The following is a 24,640-nucleotide window of genomic DNA, read 5'->3' as shown; positions in this document are numbered from 1 at the left end:
ATTCTTCATGGTCACACTGGCCCTGTGAGAAGTACCAAACCCCCCAGAAATTGTTGGGTTTGATTTGATTTTCCATGACAACAAAGAAGAAAGAATTCTCTCAATTTTGAGATTCTGTCCTTCTGGGTTCTTCCCACTAGTAGGGAAACTGTGTATGTGTTATTCCTTTTCCAATCTATTCTTCTACATCTTGGTACCCTGCTTGGTTGAATAATGACTGAGTTAACTGTGAAATTGGTCTGAAGAGTTCGTCGGCAGACCATCTTTGAATGTTACAGGAGTGCACTGACAGCAGGGAGCTCAGGGAAATGAGATGAATCAGGATAGGGACTGCTCTTGTGCAGGAATGCCCTGTGCCAGAGGACTTAGAACTGATTTGTGAGAACAGAAAGCAGAAAATATGCCATAAAAGAGTGAAGATGCATCAGCAAGATATACAGCAATATTATGTTACCCTGCAGGTACTACTGGACTGGAAAGATTCCAGTCAGAAGATAGCTCTGACTTTTAATATTAGAACCAAAGCAGAACTCTATGCCTCAGATATGATCTTAGATTTCCTTGCATAAAAAATGTGCAATAAATTGAATTTTGCAATCATTTTCTTCAGAATAGCAAGGGTTAACATTGTTCTTCACCTCTTGTATCTCTGTTGCTGTGCTTTTTTTTTTTTTTTTTTTTTTTTGGAGACAAGTGTATGCCATGAAAAGTCCCCAGAAAGTCTGCTGCTAAAATTCTATTAATGGTATCTGGTAAAGTGGCTAGATAAAATACTATCAAATATATCTTATAAAATAGTATGATAAAAAGCTGTGGCATATACCTCATACCGTGCTGATATAGTGCTATGAATGTATCTCATAAAGTGCTATGAAATCTGTAACTTCTAGGGCACTGATCAAACTGTGAAGCAAATTAATTCGAATGGTACCTAGTTTTATAGTACTCAAACATATTTACTTAGAAAGTAGTGTAATTCTGCTCTCCCAGGTAGAAGTGAGAGAGGAAGGACAGCTCAAAGTTATAATTTGGAGCACATTAGAGGAAGAAAAGCTGTGACAGGGTGATTGCTTAGCAGTGAGCTAGACCAGGAAATATAAATGGAAAGGCAGAGTCAGAGGACGTTACAAAACACATTGTTCCTGTGACAATAAAATCAGTTCCTCAGCCTGACCTAAATGCTGTATATTCAAGGAGAATAACCTTAAAAGACAGTTGTGTTTATCTGCACATCATGGATGTTTCATTTGGCAAAAAGACACAGTTTAGCCTGTTAGACCTTATTATTTTTGATATTACACATACGCAACAAAACTGCAGTTATCTTGCCGCAGAAGGTAGTAGTTCAGACTTTCTGCATAAAACTGCCTGTTAGCCTGTGCAACTTCCTTAAAGTTTGTTTTTAGAATGGGGAGCTGGGAGGCATTGAGGGCTTTTAAGTGCCTTCTCCTTATCAGAATAAAATGATATTAGAGTATTTGAACTTTATTATTCCTGTGGGCACTGCTTACAATAAAATTAAGCTTGATGGTTGCATTTTGGTTTAGAAATTCTCCTGGCTTCTTCTTATGTGTACATATGGCATAAACATTGACCTAAGGTCTAGGTTTTGCTGTTGGCTTCTACGGAGTGTTCTCTCTCTTGTTCTTGTTCCAGCATTCCTAGATATCCTAGGTTTCACTCCTCTGAGCCATTTCATTGTAACTGGCTTCATTATTCCGACAGTTACTTAAAAAGTTTTCCTAAATATTTGTCTCTCCCCAGAAAAAAAGGAGATCCAGGACCTCTGCTCATCTCCAAGCAGTTGTATGAGGCATGGCATAAAACTGAATATTACAGTTGTCACAGACTAAAACTACTCAGTTCACATAGTTTAAATGAAATCAGGATGAAAACATTTATTAATTTATAAAAAACACATAATTAATCAGCAATCAGTGAACTACGCCTTCAGGATCAGGTTCAATAATACAGCAGATAAACCACAATACTAGGAGTTTATGAAATATTAAGAAACACCTACACATTTCTGTACCTTTCAATACCTCTATATCATTTATACCTTTTTCTGAAAAGCTGTGATTGTGCGCACACACACAGCATTACAGGCATACATCTCTGTTGGCCAGTTAGCATAAACTGGCCTCGGGATTAGCCAACCCCATAAGCCTGCGTACTACCACAGGAGTGCTGAACACCAGCTGAGGCATCGCTTATGTCTTTAGTGCTCCCCCGTTACGTTTTATTATGCTTGTTTATTATATTCCTTAAAAATGTGAACCGTAGTAGGCCTCAGGGCTATTAAGTAATGAACTTTGGTTAACCCTCTATATTAACCCAGTAATTGACCTTTAGCCAATCCAAACAGCCTAGCAGCTAACAATTAATTGCTTATGAACCAGTATGGACAGACCCTGCAAACAGGGGTAGAGTATTCTAGCGCTCCTCTATGTAAATTGGGCCAGAAGCAAGCCTGAGAGAGACCCTGGAGGAGTTGCTAGTGGACCCCTCCGCACCTGAGGGCTCCCAGAGTGCCCGGAGACATCCGGACTGGGAGATGTGGGGACACCTGTGGACAAGCTGCGAACCTGAGTGGCTGGAACAGACATGCTTGTGTGTCTGACTCTTGATGTGGTGCCCGTCGTCACTCCACCAGAGCAGGGAAGTCAAGACTGTGCAGTTGTCACCTTTCTTTGTGTAATTGTCCCAATAAACAGTTACCCTTGGTATCTTACCCGTTTGTCTTTAAAACTGTGAATCTATCCTCTCAGGTAGCTTTACCTGTGACAGCTCCCTCAACACACACACCCGCAGCGTGGGGTAGAAGCACCCTCTCCATGTAGGAGGTGTAGCTGCTTCAGCTTTCTCTATGCCTATGCCACTTCCTACAGTTCACGAATACACTGGTGAGAAAACACCACACAAGTTCACATACACACAATTAGGGGCTGGATCCTCCTTGTTGCAGCCCATACTGTCACCCCACTATCTAGGTGGAAGCATCCTATGGGAAGGCTGTTTGGACTAGGCAGAAGTTGTAATGTCGATGGGCGACTGCTGGCAGTGTCAAACCAGATTTTTTAAGTGCTGCTATTTCCAGTCCAAGGTCTTTCTCCGCTTTATGAGTTTTCATGCTTCTTTTATATTTCTTTTCAAGCTGACTCAATCTTAGTTTCAAAAGTCTCTGTAATCTCCAGTTACTGTTTAATCTGGGTCATGGTTATCTTTCCATTTAATATGATCAGTTTGGGGCAGAAACCCTCCCAAGACACTTTTGCATATTTGATCGGCCTACACACACTTTTTACTTCCACATTCTTTCATATTTATACCATTTTGCAAGGGGGCGGTTGGGGGGGGGGGCATATGAGCCTCCTAACAACAATATAGTGATGTGGACAGTCTACAGCTGCATGGATTAAACCTACCTTTGTGCCAGCTGTTATTTGACTACAGCAGTAGAGGAATGCAGATAAATAGACTGATGAATTCTGATGGAAAATAATGTTAACAGCCTATAATAACTAACCTGGTTTAAAGCAGAAATGCTCAGCAAACTAGTAATTAGCAATGTACTTAACAGAGCTTAATACACACTAAGAAAAGTCTATAGGATACGTATTATCAGCTAGTTTACTCGGAGCAGGAACTACATTACATGTACATTTGCTATTTAGATAGAAGTAACCTAGCTATTTAGGTATAGCTATCTAAGCTTTCCAGCTTTCTAAAATTTGTTTTTATTTCCAAGAAAATGAATGACAGGTGACCAATCACTTTCTTATCAGCCTATGAATCCTTTGCAGAAAGGGTCAAGCCATCAGCGTCTAGCTTTGGTGAGGTCAGTTCCACCTGCAGTAGTGAGTGAGCAGCTGTTCAGGGTCATCGTCCTGATACACTGATATTCCCTGAGCTTTGAAGATCTTGGAGGAAGTATTGCTTTATAGTATTTTATACTGGGGACAAAATGATTATATAATATACAGGACTAGAAAGCTTGTAGGCGATATCATGCAATATATCAAGGCAAATATCTAAAATACATTCACATAATACTTAGGTTTAATTTAATAATTGTCTGGGTTATCTTAGGAAGACTTATATGTTTTGTTTTCTGTTCATTGAATTTACTATTTCAAAAGGAGCAGCTCTAAGAAAGCTGGAGAATGAAATCCCTTTATCTGTCTGCTGAATTAGTTCAACTCTGGCAGCAGCTGTACTTATCTCTTGGGCTTTAACCAAGAGGAAAGAGCTCTTCGTGAGAGAAGGTGGTTCTGTCTGCTGAGACAGCTGATGAGAATGCCAACCAGGATATAGACTTTCTGAGCCAGTAACTTCAAAGAGAGCTGTGCTTTCATTTCAGCATAAGTCAGGGACATATAGCCAGCAATTTCACAAAGGCCTTTGCCTTGGCACTACCCTGAACTAGCTTCTGCCAAGTGTTGTCAGCAGCAGAAAGGTTCAAATGTTTAAGGGGTTCTTTAAGCAATTAAGAGACATTGCTGGCACAAATTCCCACTCAGAAATCTAGAAAAGCTGGATACTTCCCTTGAGGGCCCTTATTAGGCGAGACTTCTACACTTGTAAGTACTCAATCTACATGCAGCACAAAATAACAAGTAAGTTTCTGTCGGAAGAGATACAAAATAAATGTGTATAAGCTCATAAAATATTTTTCATCAAACTACCATCTGAAGATGAAGAGAGGGAGCATATGATAACAAAAATCCGCACTCAATTTGTGGAAATATGATGTGGAATTATAGTACTTCTGAAAGAAAAGATGACATGCAGATTTAAGGCTTTGTAGTCTGAATGAAAGATAGGATGACACCAGGTAATGAAATGCGTGTGTGCAGTTAACTTCCTTACAGTGGATGAGGTTCTTTAAAACTTTACTGCCACCAAAAGCTACCCATTATGTGTTGACACTCTGAGGATGGACTGTAGAAAGGCTTTTGTGTTTGAAAGCTTGTGCTTTTTTTTCCAACTTTTATCACTGTGTCCATCTAAAAGATACTGGTTTCTCAATCAGCAATGTCCTTTGTATCACAGTAATACTTAAAAGCATCAGTCAGGGATCAAGGCTACATTGTGCAGGACAAAAAGTGCAACACAATCCATGCCCTGAGGAGCAGCTCTCTAGATATAACAATGATCTTACCCCTTCTTGGGACATAAAAAGGTGTCATTCATTATTGTAATTGTTATATAGGGCTGTCAATGAAAAATCTGCTTTAACCATGGCCAAACATTTTGCTTTGTTGTCCTTGCTCCTCAAAGGACATGAAATTTAGATTGGAGAATCCATGCAGGCTCAGTGCCTAAGGCCTTCGGGAGATGGTCTTTGGATGTGAAAAGTTCAAGTGAAAAGACGCATAAGCAGGAGAGCAACATTTTTTGATGTATGTATAAAAGAGATGCTTGAAAAGTATTGAACGAATGTCAATAGATATGATAAATGCTTAGGCATTGAAACACATTTTTATTAGGTTCTGAAACTAGTGTATCTAATAAAAAATACTTTCAGAATGTTACACTTGAAAAAATTCTGTAGTATGTTAAAACAGATCCAGTCATGCTACTATTTTTGGGGTGTTTCTACATGAGAAAAGCTGATTATATACCATAAATATTCATATTGATCAAAATTACATTTTATTGATAAGTGGTAGGATATATGAACACAATGAAGAATAAGAACAAAAAGAAAAGCATGACTTAATTAATAGTGAAGAAATAGCACTTAATGCATTACTAAACTTCATTATTGTTTTGATGTTATTAACTATAGCTTCCTAAATTCAGTATTAGACAACTTTATAGGAACAAAATTAAAAATTCAAAAATAAATGTTTTTAGATTAATTTGTCAGTTCTTATATGAACTGGGAATGACAAAGTATGCCTTTGTGGCATATTGTCTTGACTTAGGAATTACCTAAGGTCTAAAGGGCTGCCTTCTGAGATTGCCATGTCCATAGAATTGCTATGCCATGATTGCATGAGTGTATTATAGATGGCTCTGGAGATGTGGCACAAATAAATTAGTAAGTGTAGTGGAAGCAAATGGAAGAGTTAGAATACTGGCTAAAAGTCTACTCTGGTACACCAGATATACAAGTATAAGTCCACAGTGATGTTTCTACAGCAGAAGGTGTAAATTATTAAAGAAATATGAGATACGAATGAAATTAAAACTAATTAATGTAAAGAAAGCTAAAGTATGTAATGAAAGGAAGTTTGTCACTGTCAAAGACAGCAGTCAGATTCCTGGATAATTTTACAAGGAATTATTTAAATAAATTGATTTCTACAACAACTCATCGCAAAGTGGGACATAGCTTGTCCTGTTTGATAATGGAGCTTCAATCTGGTCTATGTTCTGGCTTTAGTCCCTGGAAGACTTGTCTACTAGGTAACCCATATGCACTTGTGTTGACTCACTTCAGTGTAACAGGAAAGCTAATGACTTTTTTAAGTTGCTGTGGGATTCAGATACTTATGAGTAATAAAAAGAATGCCCATAAAAAGCAGATTGATTGATCTCAGCGAAAAAACTGACGTGGCAGCTAGGAAATGTGAATCTTGTGTAAAGAGCTGTGGCAAATAGATTTTACTCTAATAGTGTAACGGAATGCAAATAAAATAAAAACAAGAAAACTATCATAAATGCTACACTGTTTAAAAACAAATAGCATGAAACCTGTGATATTCCTTGGAGACCAGATCCGGTCTCTTTCATTACCACACCTGCTTTGGTAAATGGGATTCCTGTGCTATTCTCACAGATGTTGAAAACTTAGGAATGCAGAGTGCATAGCCACTCTCCCCACTAACCTGCACTGTGTTGTCTCACACATAAACACACACCGCACAGTGAGAAGCACCACATAACAAAGGTCATTAGTTATCTGTATGGCTACTCTGTTACACATCTGGAGCTTCATGATTATGGAGACTCTGATGCTTTTATGGCCTTGTGTATTCCTGCTAAGTTAAGAGTGAAGTGAAGGTATAGAATTTGACCCATCATGCAGGAAAGGCTGATGGATAGATTATACCAGAACTAAGGCACTGACAAACCGTAGCAGGTTATGAAATAGTAATGTTGATATCATTTTGAATGATTGCTGAAATTAAACTAAGAAAATCAAAGCTGACATCAATCTATTCTATGTAGTCACCTGTATATTAAATAAAAAAGCACCGGTGTATCATCAAAGCAGTGGTCTGTGAATCATAATTCTGAACAGCAAGGACTAGCAACAGCAGTTACAAACATTAGATTTGGTCAAGGAGCTATGGCCCAAATGGCCCAAGGGGCTATGGATATAGCCCAAAAACCCTAAAGGCAATTAATCCTAACACCAATGAAAGGTGGATCGGAACACATCATAGCCAGTCTATACTGTTGCTGATGTATCTTATTTTTCTGTACCCACATCCCAAGCATTCTGGCCACCCCAGACTTCATCATTCTCATGCTTCTTAAAGCCACGGCCAGACCAACAGAAATATAAGGAAATGTTGAGTCTCAGCTCCCAAAAGGAAGCTGGAATGGGAAAATGGGTGCACGTGATATTGTCGAACAGGGAGATTTCAGTGAACTGCATAGGAAAGAAAAGAATTTGAGACAAAAAAAAAGACCGAATGCCTGAGGTTTATTGGAAGCTGAATGTTTCTGAAGCCAGTTAGTTTTGCTTGAGGCAAGTGTAGCCTAATCATTTCAAGCAAATGAAATCTGGTCATCTAGTATCTGAGTAAGGACTCATATTTAAAGAACTAAATTGCCTTAAAAATCAGTATGAGTTAAGATTTAAAGCCTGAGTCAAAGAAACTCAGAATATACATGTTTGGATACACCTCGTCTATATTAAAACTGACAAAATATATTCCTGCCTTTACTGAACAGGAACAAACAGCTAGGTCAAACTATGCCATGGCCTCTGGGAAAGCGAAACACACTCAGAGACCTGATAAAAGTGTTAGCATAGGCTCCAAAGCTGCAAGCAATGATCCCTACATAAAGTCATTAATGGGATTATAACGATGCTAAATAATTTTTACCTTATACTGTTCACTCAGATAAATAGCAAACCAATGGATGTGATGGCTAAATTTCTATAAAGTACTGAACTCTAACTTTAACTTATAAAATCAAATATTATTGCTGGCATTCACCTACCACTTCAAATTATTTTGATATTAAAAGGTATCCATTATTAAAAAGAATGCTTTATGTATCTCTCTCTTTTCTTGTTCCTCTTTTTTAATCTGGAACTCATACCACTAAGTGGTTTTTTTATTCCTTTTCTTCCTCTTTTCTTCAAAAGCACCTTCTGTATTCTTTGCTCTGTCACGTTCTGTGAGTTTCTCTTCCACCATGATTTGCCTACACCTTTTTCCTCTCCGTTTCTGTGACCCCCTATTAACTGCCTTTTAGCAGCAGCTGTATATGGATTATGGAGTGGATCAATACTTGCACATCTCGAAAGTTGAGGCCATAGATCTGCCTAAGCTTATATGTTCATTGCCTACTGTCTTTAAGGTACAATTGTTTTGTAGCCAGTACAAGAAGCAGTATACTCCGATTTATAGCCATTAGCTTAGGTACTCCAGTTTGATAATTGGGTACCCTGCTGGATATGAATCAATTGAAGATGATTTTAATACACACCCAGAGACAGATGTGTTCTCCTAAGCTTTCTGTGTACATCTGTACTATGGCTGTGGCAATGTACATGTTTTATTTTAATGGAGAGAAAGGTTTTGTTAGAGGACTGAGGCTTCAGGTACTATATCCCCTGCAAAACACAGCAAAATACACAGATACAACTTTGCAGTGGGACAGAGGGCAAGTGAAGCATGAGCCAGAGAAGGGTTTTCAGCAGATTTAGCTCAAGGAAACATCTAGGCCGACACAGTTCTTTTGTGTTCATTAGCTAATCCAGTTGTGCATAAGACCAAAAGATTAGCCTAATTCTAAAGTGAAATAGCACCTTAAACACTAGCCTATTAACTACATTTTGTTATGAAACCACTCCTCTTGCTCCCTCAAATCTTCTCCTCTGTCTACAGTAGCGTGCAAAGACCAACAAACATCCGCAGTCAGGGCACTAATTAGCACCTCAGCTCTCACACAGCTGTGCAGGGCAAGGTAATGATGCACAGCTGTGCTCAATCAGACACGCTGAGGAAAATCAGGCGACTGTGTAAAGTCTGCTCCCAGGAGGGGTGTGGGGGAGTGAAGTTTTTGTGCATCAGGAATGCTTTGTCTAGTAAGTTGATTGCTGAAGTTTTTCTCCTTTTTATTTTTCTTTGGTGGTGTAATTTTTTGTCTGGTGTTTTTTTGTTGTCTGTCTCTTTCAGTTAAAAAACCTATATATTTTTTTCAATTAAAAATCTAGCTCTACTGCAGAAGGTAATGAAGCACAATGCATATTAGTGGTTTTTGCATTGAGCTTGTACCATCAGCAAAACAAGCTTATACCGGTTACTTGGATGTGGAGGTCTCAAAACCTCTTTGTAGCCTGCTGATGTTTGAATAGTTCAGTGTCATCGTGTCTGAAACAGATCATGTCAGTTCAGCTCTCCTTGGTAAGAGGATTGTTCCTGGCTTTAGAGAGCTGTATAAATTGAGGCTCTTGCTGGGAAACAGATGAAAGGAGGGTGCCTTAGAGTAAATAATGTGCTAGTTCTCACCTACAAGAGCTGGTGAAGTACAGAAGGAAACTAGACCTTGATGCAATGCTGAAGTTGTTACGCTCTTGTGTTGGATGTATCTGACCTACTGAAAGATAAAGGGTGAAGAGGCTATCTGGATTTACTTTTAAAAACTACTGGTTTTAACATGTTGCAAAGAATAATCCTACAAGAAATTATTGTATAAAATAAGACCTTGTTTCTAATGCCTTTATTTGTTTTATGTAAATATTTGACTCCTTTTTGATTGAAGAAATGAAAGAAAAGAATTGCCTGTATAGCAACTATGAAAATTGTTTGACTTTGTCCATAGCAACACTGTATAATACTAAGAATAAAAAGACTCTGAAGTACTGAACATACAAGAGGAGATGTTTTGTGACATACAACCAAATTTCTGAGGACTTGGAGAAAGCAAAGCTAGACTAAAGAAGTACCTGGAAAAATGAGTTATTGTCTTTTACTTCTCTCTGGTGTTTTTAGTTGGTGTTCTCAGACCTGTATGAAGTTCTGCAGAAGGTTTGCGAGGGTTTCTGAGGGGAAAGTGGTATGGTTATTACATAAGGATCCTACTGGCTAGCTTATGGTTTATTGCTGAGGTATCCAAATATCTAAGAACTAGCTTTTAAAATGTATCTAGATATCTAGATGAAATTAGGTGTTTAAATTAGGTGTCTAAGTGTCTCTCTAGATCTTACTTATACATAAGCTCTAAAATCTTTTTGTGGATCTCTGTGTGCTGAGAGGATCAAGATTGTTGGTGAAGGAAAAAGATAAAGCAGGAGCCGAAGTAGTGGGAAAGGCTGTGTGTACGTAGCTGTAGCTATTGTCTTTAAGTGTGTTTTTCTGCGGAGTAATGTGAGCTGTGTCCTTGTTTCATATTTTATCTTCTGGGGGTGTGCTGGACATGTTTGATTTGTATGTTGATGTGGATTCCATGAGTTGTGAAGTGTGAGCTAGCATAAATATAGCTATTTCATAGAATCTTAATTATACTGAGATAACTTTAGGAATCCTAAAGGATCTTTAATGCTCTAGTGTAATCGTGTCTGTTCTAAGCATGGTTATGAAACCTGAAAGAAGGTAGTGCGTTCGCTATGTAACATGTTATGTTTGTACTTCTAGTGTAAGTTTACTTGCTGTATGAGTAAAGGTTGCTAAGTAACTGTATGGCTAGTTTCTATATATTTACAATATTTTTGCAGAAACCTCTTATTCTTCCCCTTGATTTGGGTCACAATAGAGGAGTTTTCCATTGTGCTTTCCAAAAAACTATGAGAGATTTTCATGCTGAAAAGGCATTAAAATGCTCCTGCCCTGCCCTGCCCCTGCTAAGGCAGAGAGAATCCTTGCACTAGCAATCAGTCACTAGTGATGCTATTAATTTATATATTTTAAATAAAAATTAACACTGTGTGTTGTTTGAAAATGGCAGTTTACAGCTTTCATGCTTCTATGCGGAGGCCTTGTGGTCTTCCAGTTGATCTGTACTTATGTGACTTCTAAGGAAGAAGTGCTCATTTTCATGCAATACTGTCTAGAACTTCATTATAGGATGATAGGACCCTATTATTAGTTAACGCAGTTCATGTCTTATCTCTTTATTAGACCGATAGCATGTTGCTCTTTCATAGGATGAGGATGAAAATATTTTGGATGTTAACATGTCTCCTCTAGCTTTTAAACGAACTGCTTAGCATGCTCATTAAAAAGAGATATCTGAAATCTTCCCTTCTGTGACTCAACACTCATTTTACATGTTTACTTAGTGCTTTGAGTAGCTTAGCAACCATGTTACTGGTCAGCTTAAGGTTTCCTAGGATTGGCAACTGGTCAGCTCAGTGATGTGATGTTTCTTCCCTGTTAAGTGGCTGCCCGAGGTTCTTGAGAGTGGGATTGTGCAGTAACACTGCTATTGAATAAGTGCTCCTGTTTGCATACAGAAATAACAATGAGTATGCCGACCAGCGGCTTACAGAATGTGTGTGGCTGGAAATTCAACTGAAAGTAAATATGAATATTCTGTCATAATTAAATCTTTTGGAACGCACCTTTTATGATATTTTAGCAACTCCAGAAATATTACTGGAACACAGCTTGGACTATCTGGATTGCATTCCCTATTGCTAGGTAAACATATGGTTTATAAAGTGACTGCATGATGTGCTTAGGGGTGTGGGTTGTTTTGGTTGTTGTGCTGCCACACCCCTCCCCCCACCCCAAATCTGGAATTTGCTTATGTTGTGTATGAGCCTAGGAAAGCTTTTTTGGGGGATGGGTGGGGGAACTAGCTTACATGATACTGTCCTGTAAACGGAAAGCCTGGACATCCTTTTTTTGTTGTTCACGTTTGCCATTTTTAATCTGCTGCAAGTTTTACAAAAGTAAAAGTTGATTATAGGATGCCAAGTCCAAATACAAGTTCATCTCTTCTATTAGACATATGATTGCTTGCTGAAGACAACTAGAGATGTTTCCAATTCTGGCCTTACTACTAGAGTTTCTAGAGCAGAGCCTTCAATACTTCCTAGCTGCACAAAAACACAGTACTGTGGGAAGCCTGAAGATGCTTTTACTGTTAAGTAGCAGTTGCAGAAGCTCCAAGAAACCTTTGATTTTGTAAGTGCTTGAAATTCTTGGAGCTGCTAGATTATTCTCAAAGAATTTTGATCTGCCTTTTCCATAAAGAAGAAATGGAAATTAACTACATCTGGAGTCACACTTTCAAGAGTTATAAGTTTCTATTTGCTTATTTAAGTAAAGGCCAGATTGTGATGCTACTGGCTACACTTCTTCTCAGCCTAATTAGCCAGCTGCAGAATCTAGCTATTTTTTTTGGTGCTGAACTCTTCTGAAAATATGCCCTTGATTATAGTATTGAACCTTTCAGAAAATCTTAGCTTTGATAGTTTCATCTGTGTTCTTGGCCACCTTCAGCAGTCCTTTAATTTTGTCTAGGTGAGAATTTTTTTTTCCTTTCATCTTTTGAGATGATGTGCCCTTTAGAATACTGCATTACGTTTTTTCTTGAATTATTTTTGCCTATTTAAACTGTCTCTTGGGGATAGGGGAAAAATCACTTTCAAAGCACTCATATCAAAACAGAGCTTGTTGTTCTTCTCTGTCTAGTGTTTTTCCTCTGTATAGCCAATATGTTTTCAGGATGGATTCAAAATCAGTGATGTAATTTCTACAAACATGCCATCCTGTGGAAGTTTCTCGTATGAAAAGCTCTCTAGCTATGTATCATGTAAGAGTCTAACTACTCTCGCACAAAAGTAACTATAATGTCACATGGTTTATTCAGAGTTTAAAAAAATGTTTTTTTTTTCAAAAAAACATCAACAACAAAAAAAACTTGTTGTTATATAGAGTCTCAGCCTTAATAACGCTGAGGGCCCTACTATCCACAGTGCTGTAACCTTTCACTGAAGCTATTGAAACAGTGTTTTCCAGAGCCTCTGTGGCATTATTTTCCTTTCATTTTTGCTGGTCTTAGGCTTTGGCGCTCATGCTTGGCACCTGCGAACCCCAGTAGTAGATTCGTGGCAGGTTCTCAAGAGAAGCAACTACTACTGGTATGAACTTTGCCTCTCTTCTCCCTAAACCACACTTTTCTTTTATTCTTGTGTTGTAGCCTTTAGTTTTTACCGTAGAAAACCAAACATAGTGGGCAATGAAGTAGATAATCCTTTAAATAATCTTTGTTTACTACTTATTGAATATTAAGCCTCTGTGTGGGTAAACTAATATGCAGTATTTGCACCTGGTTAGCCTACTCCAATCAGTACTAACAGCATCATAAATAGGAGAAATCAGTGGGGAATTTGCACGCATCCTGATGAAAAATGTACAATGCTAAGAACAGTATAGTGAAAAATCAGCCTTTTCTATAATTGAAATTTGATGCTTAATGCCCTCTTGTGAGGGAGTGGGCATGGGTGCAGGTGATCTTGGGATAAGCTGAGAATTAAACTGGCCTCCCTTCTTCTCAATACTGTGACTTCTTGAGTTGTTGTGGGAGCCTTTAAAAGAAAGAATCACCTTGCTGGAATAAGTATCTGGACAGTTTCAGGTGACCCGGAATCGTAAAATTTTGAATTAATTTTTTCCTTAACAATAAAAAAAAAAACCCCTCCATTTTGTTTAACACGTATCACACTAGCTTGGTAAAATTTAGAAGTGTTCTCTGCCAAGCTTTTGTAAGGGCAAGAGAAGTTTGTTTTTTTTTCAGGAGGGTACATGGCTGTTCTCTGCTTCAGCTTGCACTTCTCGGGAAGCATTTTTAAATCAAATGCCTAGATCTGTCACAGAGAGGTGGCTACTTCTTTTTTTATTTCAAATGCAAATGTAAAACTCAATGCAGTAGACCTGCTGCATTCTCTCAAAGTGCACATGGAGAGTCAACAAGGAAGCTCCCTCTCTGCTGCTCGGTATAAATGTTTAATGTTATAAATATTTAATCAATATAAGGAAAACATCCCATTCCAGGAATATGGACAGTTCTCCCAAGTATAGTCTTAAAGGTAGGCAATGTATGGAATCTTTCACTGATGCAATAAGGTAACCAAGTACTGAGGCTGTTTGACTTGAAGAAAAAGAAAGGGAGAGGGGTAGGAAGGAAAAAATCACATGGATCTTGTTTGCAGGGTAGAACTAACACAGATTCACAAGTGACTTTGCACTGAATTAACACTGCCGGACTACTGTGGTGCTGCAGAAAGACTGCCAAACTCCTCAGCTGAAGTGGAGAACAGTATCAAGTATAACACTTTTTCCCTGCACTTGAGTTTTTCTTGACAAAGAAAATAAAATTAGGAGAAGAATACTAACACATTTCCTTAGAACATAAATATTTTAAACTTCTCAAGATGCCTTTACTTCAGGATTCCTCTAAGAATATTACAAGGCTGCTGGGATGCAGGAAAAAGCATTGGGGACCACACAAGACTTATTATGGGATGTGCAGAGAAAGGACCATTGGCAGACCAAAGGCTGTGTTCAAGATAATTTTGGGAGGGATAAGCGTGGGAAAATGGAGGAATGAGGGGCTGCTCTGACCATGCTGGATAAGTATATGTGTGTATGGAGGTCTAAGTACCTGACCCTGAAATCGGATCATGGGTCACAGGGAGTTTATGTGGTACCAGTAACTGGAGCAAATGAGGGTACATATGTTGGTGCATCTTCGTGGCAAATAGCAAGCCAGACAACAGCCAGTGAGGAGGTTGAGTGGCTCAGGACCTGGGTAACAAAGCAGCTGTAAGTTTGAGCTGGATATGTATGTCTGTGCAAGACAACCAGAGGAGTTGGTTACCAGAGTGAGCAGGAAGTCCAGGCCAGGTATTGGTCAATCCCCAGGCCCCATGGTCTCTCTAAGAGACCTGCGTGCCTCTCTGTGCCTGAGGCAACTGGGAACTAGCGTATCCATGGGCTATTTACTGGATAGACGAAGTGTCTGTGCCCAGTTACCGGAGGGAAACTGTGTGTGCTGTGTCTGTGCTGTGTGTGTTTATGTATGTATTTCCCACTAATGAACCTCTATCCTGATCAGCCAGAGAGGGGAACTGGATGAGGCCTTTGGTGCTGTATATGTTTGCATGAGCACCGAGTGTTTTTTGTCTGCATTGATCTGAGTGGCCAACCATGTGCACGTGTGTTGTGTGTGTGCATTTCTGTGTGCTCGTAGTGGAATATGTGCTTAGCCTCACTGCTGATTGAACCTGGGAACAGGGAGTTGTAGCAGCCTTGCTGCTATCACGCTGCTGGCTTCAGCAACCTCTCACATCAGGAATCTTATGTTTATTGTGTTTATTGGAGGTCTAGTTTCTTGGCTCATGCTAAGAAGTGAGGCACTGCTTCAGACAAAAGCATATTCCTATTTCTTGGAAGAAAACTTGAAAATGCAAACATTCAAAAGGCTCAAAACCTAGAACATGCATTTTAAACAGAGCTCTGCATAATATTCTTCTCAAGTTCTCTAATTCTAATTTTCTTGAGCTCCTGTTTTTTCCAGTTCTGATACTATTTTTATTTTTGGCCAAACATGAAGTCTTGTAGCACTTACAAAATTCATCAGTCTTTCATTTGCTTCAGAAAACTGCTTCTGTATCTCTGAAGCATGATTCCATAGTGCAATGTATGGCCTTATGGAAGCAATGAGGGTAGCAAGGCAATACTAATGAGACTTAGTATTGCAGACTTCTTTGCAGAAAGTAATGTAGTAGTCAAATCAGCAAAGGGAATCAGATAGCAACAAAGTGCTCTTTCCTAGGATGCTTTTCCTTAAAACAAACTAAGTTTGTTTCTTGGGCTTTCTGGTCTTAATGTGTGATGTTTTTGTTTTGTTTTTCCTAACACAAGTTTCACTATTTTTAAAAAATAAACCCAAAATTCTTAATGCATTTTTGGTGTGTGTGTGTGTTTTTTTCCTGTTTTGATGCCTTTTCTCAGGTTTATTTTAAATGTATAAATAGTTACTTTTCTTTTAAAATAAGAATGTTTATATCTTTATTTTTCAACTAGTCTGCAACACTTTTTGAAAAGAGAAAGCTAATTATAATAGTAATTATGGGGGGGGGAACCTAAGAACCTTAATAGTGTAATGTAATCTAAAACAGTAATCAGTAGAGGGAACAAAAATGAAATGGTGACAACAACTTGAGCATAACCTAAATTCTTTGCTGTATGTCTTTAGAGTTCAGTTTGCAGAGTATCAGTGGAAAATACTAACAAACAATTAATAATGAAGAACAGAAGTTTTAATTACACATGGTGCTTTTCATTTGAAAGAAAAGCTGGCAAAACTGTTGTATAGGTATACTTGTGACTTCAGGGTTGAGCTTTAGAGAAAATATTGCCCATTTGTGGAGTCCCCATTAAGGGACTTTTGTCCCTTATAATCTGCAGCGTCATACCTGTCTGAATGCCTTGGCATGCAAGGCATCAAAGTTTGTGTTTCAAAATATTAGTCCTTTTAGGAAAAATCTCTTCATTAAGCTTCTAAAACTATTTAGAAAGTAATGCTGTGTGTAAAAGCTTAGATCCTCTGACATCTTGCCAGAGGACAGTGTAGCCCGACAGTAGTGGGAATAGTCTCATTTGATCGGTAGACTGTAGATTTCCTCATTAGCGCTGATCTTTCTTATGCTTCCCCTCAGGTAAGGGAAGGGTTTTTCTGTAAATGGTCAATATCAAAGACATTTAGGGTTTGGATGTTTTCTGGTGTTTGAAGTAGCTCTTTCACAATTCATATGCAAATAATGGAATATATACCTGTAGCTGTATGCTATTGAATGTATTAAATGTGTAGTATTGTCCCATACTTTGTATTCTACTTGATAGTTTCCCTTTCCTTATAGTGATGATTGTTATTATTTTTTACTCTAATTTTCTTTATACAAAGTATTAACCTGAAACTGGAGAGTAAAAAATACCTGCTGAAAGGTACGTGTTGTAAACTGATGACTGTATGCATTAAGCTATGGCTTGCTAGTGAAAATTTTTAAATGATGGAAGTAAGTATCTAAAAGGACTTAATCAACTGCTACCATTACTGTGGTAGCATCAAGTGATTTTATTTTTTGCCTCACTCTCCCCAGGTCAATAGGGAGAGAGATGATCTACTTTAAGGCTAAAACTGTCTCCACCCTAAGACCTTCAGCAAAATCTTGGGTCCAAGTAACTTTTGAAAACTTAAGCTTCAAAAGCGCTGGAGTAGTTAAACAGTAATCTGCTGGTCTGACTTTCAGGAGGCCTTTTCCCCAGAACTCTCAGTACCATCGCTACCCCAAAAATGAGAAGAAAGTTTATGGGTTTGGTCAAGTAGGTTACTTAAGCACTTTGTTTTCTGAAGGTTTTGACATAATATGAAAGTATCTTCGAAAACTGACTATTTATTATTTGTGGGGTTTTTTCCCGATATTTTGAGTGGATTTCTGCTTTACCACTAAAGAACAAGTTCATCTTTATGCAAGGATGTGCTTAAGTGGTTCAGTTCCATATACTTGAAAACTTGTTGCTTAGGAAAGTGGCCTTCTCTTTTGCAGCCTGCTTCTATCATCTTTCCTAAGAAATCTTTGCTGGCACTAATCAATATTATATGAGAGTGAGGGTGGGTTTTTTTGTTTTTGTTTTTTTTTTTTTTTTGGTAGGTAGGCCTATATACTAATTCCTCAACCATTTCTATTTTCTCTTGTGTTGCAGACCCCCCCCCAAAAAAAAAAAAAAGAACAAATCTGAAATTGAGATCATCAGTATGCAGCAGATGAAATCTGCAGTTCTGGCCTCTGTCTTTCATTGCTTAAACTTCTTATGAGTAACCTTAGCATACTTGCCAATGTTCTGATACTTGGGCTATGTAAGTGATTCAGTTATCTTTAAATGATGCTAACTTTTTGTTGGGATGTGACTTTGAGATGTAGGATTTTGGCTGTACTGTGGAATATTGTAACTGCGCCTATATTGGTAAGTTAAATGTGCCAAAGACTGTTTTGTGAACACAGGCCAGACCGCATTGGTTAGTGGTAGTGCCAGAGTGTTAAACCCTTAGTCCTAAAAACAGTCCTAAAAACTGGCTTTTGGAAGTGGTTCCTGAGCCTTGCTAAGCCCTGAACGGTACCCAAGGATGATTTGAGAGATGGCTGTCTGTTCCAGACACTCCAGGCCATAGCTGTGCCAGGCAGAGCTGCTCGAACAATTAAAAGGACATATAATTGAATTCTAGTGCTTTGGAACATCCCCTAGCTCTTCTTAATTTAATAGTGTAGGGCTAGGCAATTCAAAAAATGCTAGAATACCTCTAGGTTTCAGCTTGTCAATTAACTTCCATATTGGTGCTTATGGCCAAATGCACATTTCTTTTGAAGGGAAAAAGTGTGATGAATTTACCTTGGATTGTAGAAAGTGTAACTAATTGGCACAGTGCAAACAGTTCAGCAGATTTTTTTGTTTCAAGTTAGCTAATAAATTTATAATATAGCATATTTTTTCTTTGCTATGTTTACTTCTTTGTTTGCTCTGTGTGGATATTCTGTCTCACTCCCTTAGATGCTGTGTAGACAAATAAGCAGTTTCAAACATTGGAGTGTCCAACTAAGAGCTGGAGAAAAGTAGCTCTGGATTTGGGGTTAAGCAACAGAAATTTTATTGCAGATATGATCTTCATACTGTTCAGTCTCAGCCTTTTTCTTACATAACATGGATCTTTCCAGCATCTTTAGAAGTAGGAACTGAAATTGTAACTTCTGACTTGCAGCTACCTACTAATGTAGGTAGTTAAGATCATATATCCTCTCTAAACTTGTCACCAAACATGTTTCACCTCTTCAGCACAAATTTCAGGCTCAAGCATTTATTTACCATGGGTTCAAGTTCTGTTTTTTAGAGAAAATTCAAGCTCTTCCAGCACTAACTTGTGCCCTTATGGTAGAAATACTATAGTAAAAGCTATAGTAAGCATAACTTGACTGCGTTGCAGATCTTGCTGTCTATAATCTTGCATATAAGTGATCTACTGGCAGAATGTGTACCTTGTGGACAAAGAAGATATCCCCACTGTGGGACTTTACTGTCTTCACAGGTTGGCAACACAGAAGCTTGCCGCACCTTCTCTGCATCTTTTACAAGGCTTCAGATCTTGCCCTTCTCAAGGGGTTATTCTGTTGCATTTTTTTTTGAATGTATGATGTAAGATGTACCTCAGTGTCCCAAAAACTCTGTGCAATGTTTATAAGCAGGAAGGAATTGGTTAAAAGCAATTTAGGCTGGTAAATGTGTGACTTTTCACTTCTTCAGTGAATCATCAACCAAGTGAAGCAGGATATATTGAGGGAGGACAAGCTTGGAACGCAACGAAAACCTCAACTGCCAACGTTGTTCCCTAAACCAAAAACTTTGAATTAAGGAGAGAGCTGTTTAAAGGCAGGAGGAAAAGGGAAGATTGAGGTATGATTTTTATGAATGATTTAAGTAAGCTGCTACAGGAGGCAGTCCATCACTACTCTCATATAGGCACCAGCACCCCTTGATGTGGCTGAAAGCAAACCACATGAAATAGATAAGCTTTGAGCTGTTGCTGTTGATCAAGAGCAACTGCACAAGCAATTGTGTTATGAATCCCCTTTGCCCAAGCAAGGAGGCTGGGAAAATAAGACCAGTAGTGAGCTTAAAGGGAAAGGTGGGACCTCTGCTTCCGATGACAGTCTTAATTGGCTTGTGAAACTGCACTGTTTTGATGTTGCTTTGAAAAACATGGAGTCTGCCAGAGACAGGCTGCTGCTGCAGAGCTGCATGTTGTTGTTTTTCTTGTAATGAAAAAGTGTGCAAAAAAGAAACCCTCAGGCATTTCAGACAAATGGCTGTTTTGCATGTGCAGATCCATCTATGTATCTGCAGTAGCTCACTGTCTTGTTGACCTACACACTTGTCATGTAGCGGTACTGTCCCGATGCAGTTAAAACCTATTTAAAGAGGCCTTGGGTGCCTTGACCCAAGAAATCTTGGCTTCTGCATCCAGATGTGTAGGTAATGCAGAGAAATTGCCTCACCATGGCTGATTTCTTCTGCAGACCCTGACAGAGGGGAGGGAGGGAGGGAGGACAGGCACTCATGGACAACAAGCAGCTTCCTGGTTCCTGAAAGCTACTGCAAGGACTGGCTGGACAGAGTATTCAAGGAGCTATCTGAAGCAAGAACTTTGTTAAAACAAGCTATCTGAAGCAAGAACTTTGTTAAAACAATGGTTTTTTTTTTTTTTAACCTATCCCTTCAAAGGAATTTCGATGTTAGAGTTAACATCCTGTGGAGTGGTACAGAAACACGGTTGTGTGTGTGTTTTTTTTTTTTGATAGTTGTTTTGTATTCAGCAGAACTGTACTTTGTCATTAGGATATTTCAAATTCAAGAAGCAGTGAAGCTAAGGAGGTGGTATCTTGCAGAACTGTTACATTGAAACTTGAAAATGCATGGAGTACTAAAATAGGAAGTTGTTACATACTGGCAAGTAGTATCACAGTTTATTACTACGTATCCTGTTTAAAATGTGTTGGCAGTTTCCTAGTCGGACTGTCAGCAAGATACTAAACACTTCATGTGAGGCATTCATTTTTATCACAGAGTGTAACATAATGATTTAAGGAGTTCTAGCACTCAACACTACTGATCTTAGGATCACTTTAATAATTCTCTTTATGTCATGCTGGGAAATTTGTTAACTTTATTCGTATATTATCTTGCAATCTCTTTCTGGGCATTTGACTCTTTGTGCAAAGTAGTTTAGTAGAACTGTGTGTTTCTACCTCCCTCTCCATCTTCCCCCCCCCCCCCCCAGTGGTGGTGGTTCGTTAAAAGGAAACAATTTCCAAGACTCCAATCATTACCATATTATTAGCATGCATTTTTCCAGGTATTTCTATTTCGCATTCTAGCAGATGGGGATAAATAGAGTGAAAGCCCAACAGCATAAATGATGCCCAAATGAAATAATCCCGTGTAAGAGGAATGAAGGATGACATCTTGAATTGCAACGTGAACTCCTTTTGTGTATGAATATGACTTAATGGAAATGTGATATTTAATAAACCAGACTGTCTCTGTGGTTTGTAACAGCTAGCCTTAGGGTGACCCAGACTTTTTTTCTGGTGTAAAAAGGTAACTTTTTTTTTTCTCTCCCCTGGTGGTATGCATTATTATCTGATGTGCTTATGTGCTGGAGGTCAGGTATGATCTATAGTCAATTTTATTAACTGAAAATAACTGAGACATCTTTCAGATGTTTATATTCAAGTAACACAGCATAGTTAGGGTGTTATCTGGATAACATGCTGGTTCACAAGTGTCTACTCGTTTCATTAGAATTTGTGGCTATCTGAAGGACTAAAGGAGAACACTGAATACAGTAGTCTACATACATGGAGCCTGGCAAAATCCATCAACTTTTGTTCAGCTTTGTGCTGTGGATAATACAGCACAGCACTGGGAGTTGGTGACACTTTCATACAGAATGCTGCTGTATGAAGCCCCTAACAGTAAAATTCTTCCTATGCGCCAGTCTTAGCGGTTTTTCCCTCAGCAGTAAGAAATGATCTGGGAGGAAATTGTCCTTGCTGTGGAGTTCCAAACCCATCAGGAACAGCAAGGATGTTTATGGGGGGAAAGAAGTGAAACAAAAAGGAACTGTGATGGAAGATCATATTTCTTCAACTTAAAACATCTTGGCTCTTCCTTCATGTTACAAGTTACAATATTACATTGTAACTGCAAACGCTAGAAGGAAACCTGCAAATATTACAAGTGATGTTACCCAACAGGAAAGAAATTATTTACCCTACAGCTTAAGGAGCATATGTGTTCTGAAAGAATGCTCTAACTCAATGGAGATGAGTCACAGTACTCAGGAAAATGCACAAAAGGGTTCAAAGTCATTCTGGCTTTGTCTGGGTTTTTTTGAAGGGGTCACCCATGATAGGAGAAGTTCAAAAACTAGTTTCATCTTGCAGCAGGGAAGTTCAAGCACATTGCGGTTTGCAGAATAATTAGTCCTGTGCTTTTCCACAACCCAGTGGGAGTGAAATTCCAGCTGGCACTACTGAGTGTTTGTAACTTGGAATTGCAGAGGGGGAGGAGACTTGGGGAAAGAGAGCTAAGACGGCTACCAGCTACTCTCCGATCAGGAGTGGAGGGAATGCCAGCATGCTGCCTCCGAGAAGCCTCTGCCGCTTCTTGTTGTAGTTACCTACCCATACGCTTTAATTGCTAACTCAAAAGCAAGGAGGAGGAGGGGGCTACAAAGCCAGGAACTGGCTTTTTTAGAGCAGTATGCAATGCTAGAACAGCTGGTGGCCACCTCCTTTTGGTATGGATAAAGGAGACAGTCTGCAGCCCTAGCAGCTTTTTACTCTACTCTTTTGCAGTGTATTTAGTTTTTCTTACTGTTTAAAGCAATCTGCACGCTGCAAGGTTAGTCATGTATGTCAGTCTGCTTTCTATGCAGATCCCTGTTGCAGAACACAAATCACCTGTGTACCAAAGGCTGGAAATGTTAAGGTGAGAAGCCAGCAGGAGCTGAATTGGCTCCATGCTGCTGAAATTACTGGCTGTCTAGCACAGAATCACATCCTTAGCCAGACTGGCCTCTTCTGTAATATCTATGAGGGAATCTCTTAGCCATTAAACGAGATGTGGAAAATCTCCTTAGGACAGACTTAGCATGAAATCTGCACATATAAGAAAAGCATATTTGTTTGCATCCAGTAAACGTGCAGTTTGTTTTCCAAAATTACTGCAGCTTATGGAATCTTTCAAAGCTATATTTCTATGTATAATGAGGATATGATATTTATATTGCCATTCAATGTAAGTAATAGCAATACTGAGCATTTTGCCACTACTCTAGTTGCATGCTTATCATACTAGTCATATTTCAAGGTAGGAAAACTAGCAGTAAAAAATAGAATTTTCAGTCTAATTCTGGTGTGGGTTGGTTTTTTTTTTTTTTTTTTTTCCTCAGTCTCCTTGTATTTCCTGTTTCTCTTGCATTTTCTGTGAATAATAGGTTTTGGTAGTTAAGTAGTGAACATGGCCTTTAGATGGAATATTGTTTAGTGAAACCATGAGGTGAAACTTATTTCACTAGGTTCTTTTTTTTTTTTTTTTTTTTTTTTTTTTTTTTTTAGTGGCATGCAGTGAAAACTTAGCTGAATTTTTCTCTGTGGTTAGCCTATTTGGAAACTATAGCTCTAACTGCTGAGCCAAGCATATAAACATTCCTTAAGTAAGCCTTAGGGCTTACTTCCTAGACCTATTCAAATTTCTAATTTGTATTCCTTATGCATTTTCATATTCTACAAAATACTTAACCAAAATCATAGTGTGGTTATGTTGATGTTTTTGGCCAGCATCTGATGCTTTCAGCGCTGCTGAAAGCAATAGACTCCTAGACCTATTCCCTTACTTCTGCTGAATTATGCTTGGAAGTTAACTATTTTGTTCCTGCTAGCAGTCTTACGTGCTTTTCCCACCCTTTTCCTGTAAGTCTCATATAGGACAGAAAGATAACAGTCAGTGTCAAATCATGTGGTACCACATAGGATGACCCAGATAGGTTTAGTCAAATTGAATACATTAATAGAAAATAAAATATGTTTGCCAGCACTTGAGAGGAGCATTGAGGGCTCTGAGACACAGCCATATTTATTTTCTTTTGTTATATTTTTATTTCCTTATTTTAAATCATCAAGGAAGAGATGCACTCATTTCTCAGTTCCCTGAGATCAACTTTAAGAAGCCTTGAAGTGGTAATTAACTGCCTGGGCAAAGCAATAGTAGCTTTGCAAAACTGTGTATAATATACACATTATTTTTATAAGTGCTGAAAAACTGTATTAGTGATCAATATTATGGGAAGGTCTCTGCCCCTTTAAACTGAAGGCTGATGTGAATTTCCCACAGTAAAAGGGGAAGAGGGGAAACTGAAGGCTGTAAAACACTAAATCATATAAAATGCTAAAGCATCTAAATACTATCTGTTAGCTTTTCCTAGTATGATGCTGCTCTGCTGGGCAGGTGACAAAGCCGTGTGTGTTGTATGTGCATTGCACACATCTTTCACCTGCTGCCATTCATAGCATGGTTAAACTTGACTTGGCTTTACACCAAATCTTCACCTTTGATCTAATTGTAATCATTGCAAGAAGGTACTGTTTCTCATTGAATTTGCTCAATGCTAGCCAGTCTCCCAATTCTTTGGGAGCTTTATCTGCTGCGATAAAAATAATGAGGGAGGAAAATGGTATTTTGCAACTACATAAATGATATAATGGATAAAAGTTAATACAGGCCTGAGAAGAAAATAAAAATCTCAAGAAGAATCTTGGGCAAGTCAGAGCCAAAAGGAGAAGTTATTTGCCTAGCTAGGATGTAGCAGATGAGTTCTGAGA

The 24,640-nt window shown here is 38.6% G+C and overlaps 1 protein-coding gene across 4 annotated transcripts in view; it reads left to right on the top strand.

Annotated features, from left to right (window-relative positions):
- The first annotated feature begins 19,512 nt into the window (after window positions 1–19,512).
- The window catches only part of CDH12 (cadherin 12), a 646,759-nt gene continuing 641,631 nt past the window's right edge, over window positions 19,513–24,640 (top strand). Inside the window, exon 1 of one of the 4 annotated variants that reach the window (XM_068931482.1) lies at window positions 19,513–19,649. The gene's annotated coding sequence lies outside the window, so the exon portion shown is untranslated. The remainder of the gene's footprint in view (window positions 19,650–24,640) is intronic. The other 3 variants (XM_068931489.1, XM_068931495.1, XM_068931496.1) reach the window with 3 other exon arrangements.

Source organism: Struthio camelus, chromosome 2 (assembly GCF_040807025.1).
Source record: "Struthio camelus isolate bStrCam1 chromosome 2, bStrCam1.hap1, whole genome shotgun sequence".
In the NCBI taxonomy this organism is placed as follows: Eukaryota; Metazoa; Chordata; class Aves; order Struthioniformes; family Struthionidae; genus Struthio; species Struthio camelus.
This window is presented reverse-complemented; position numbering and strand designations above follow the sequence as displayed.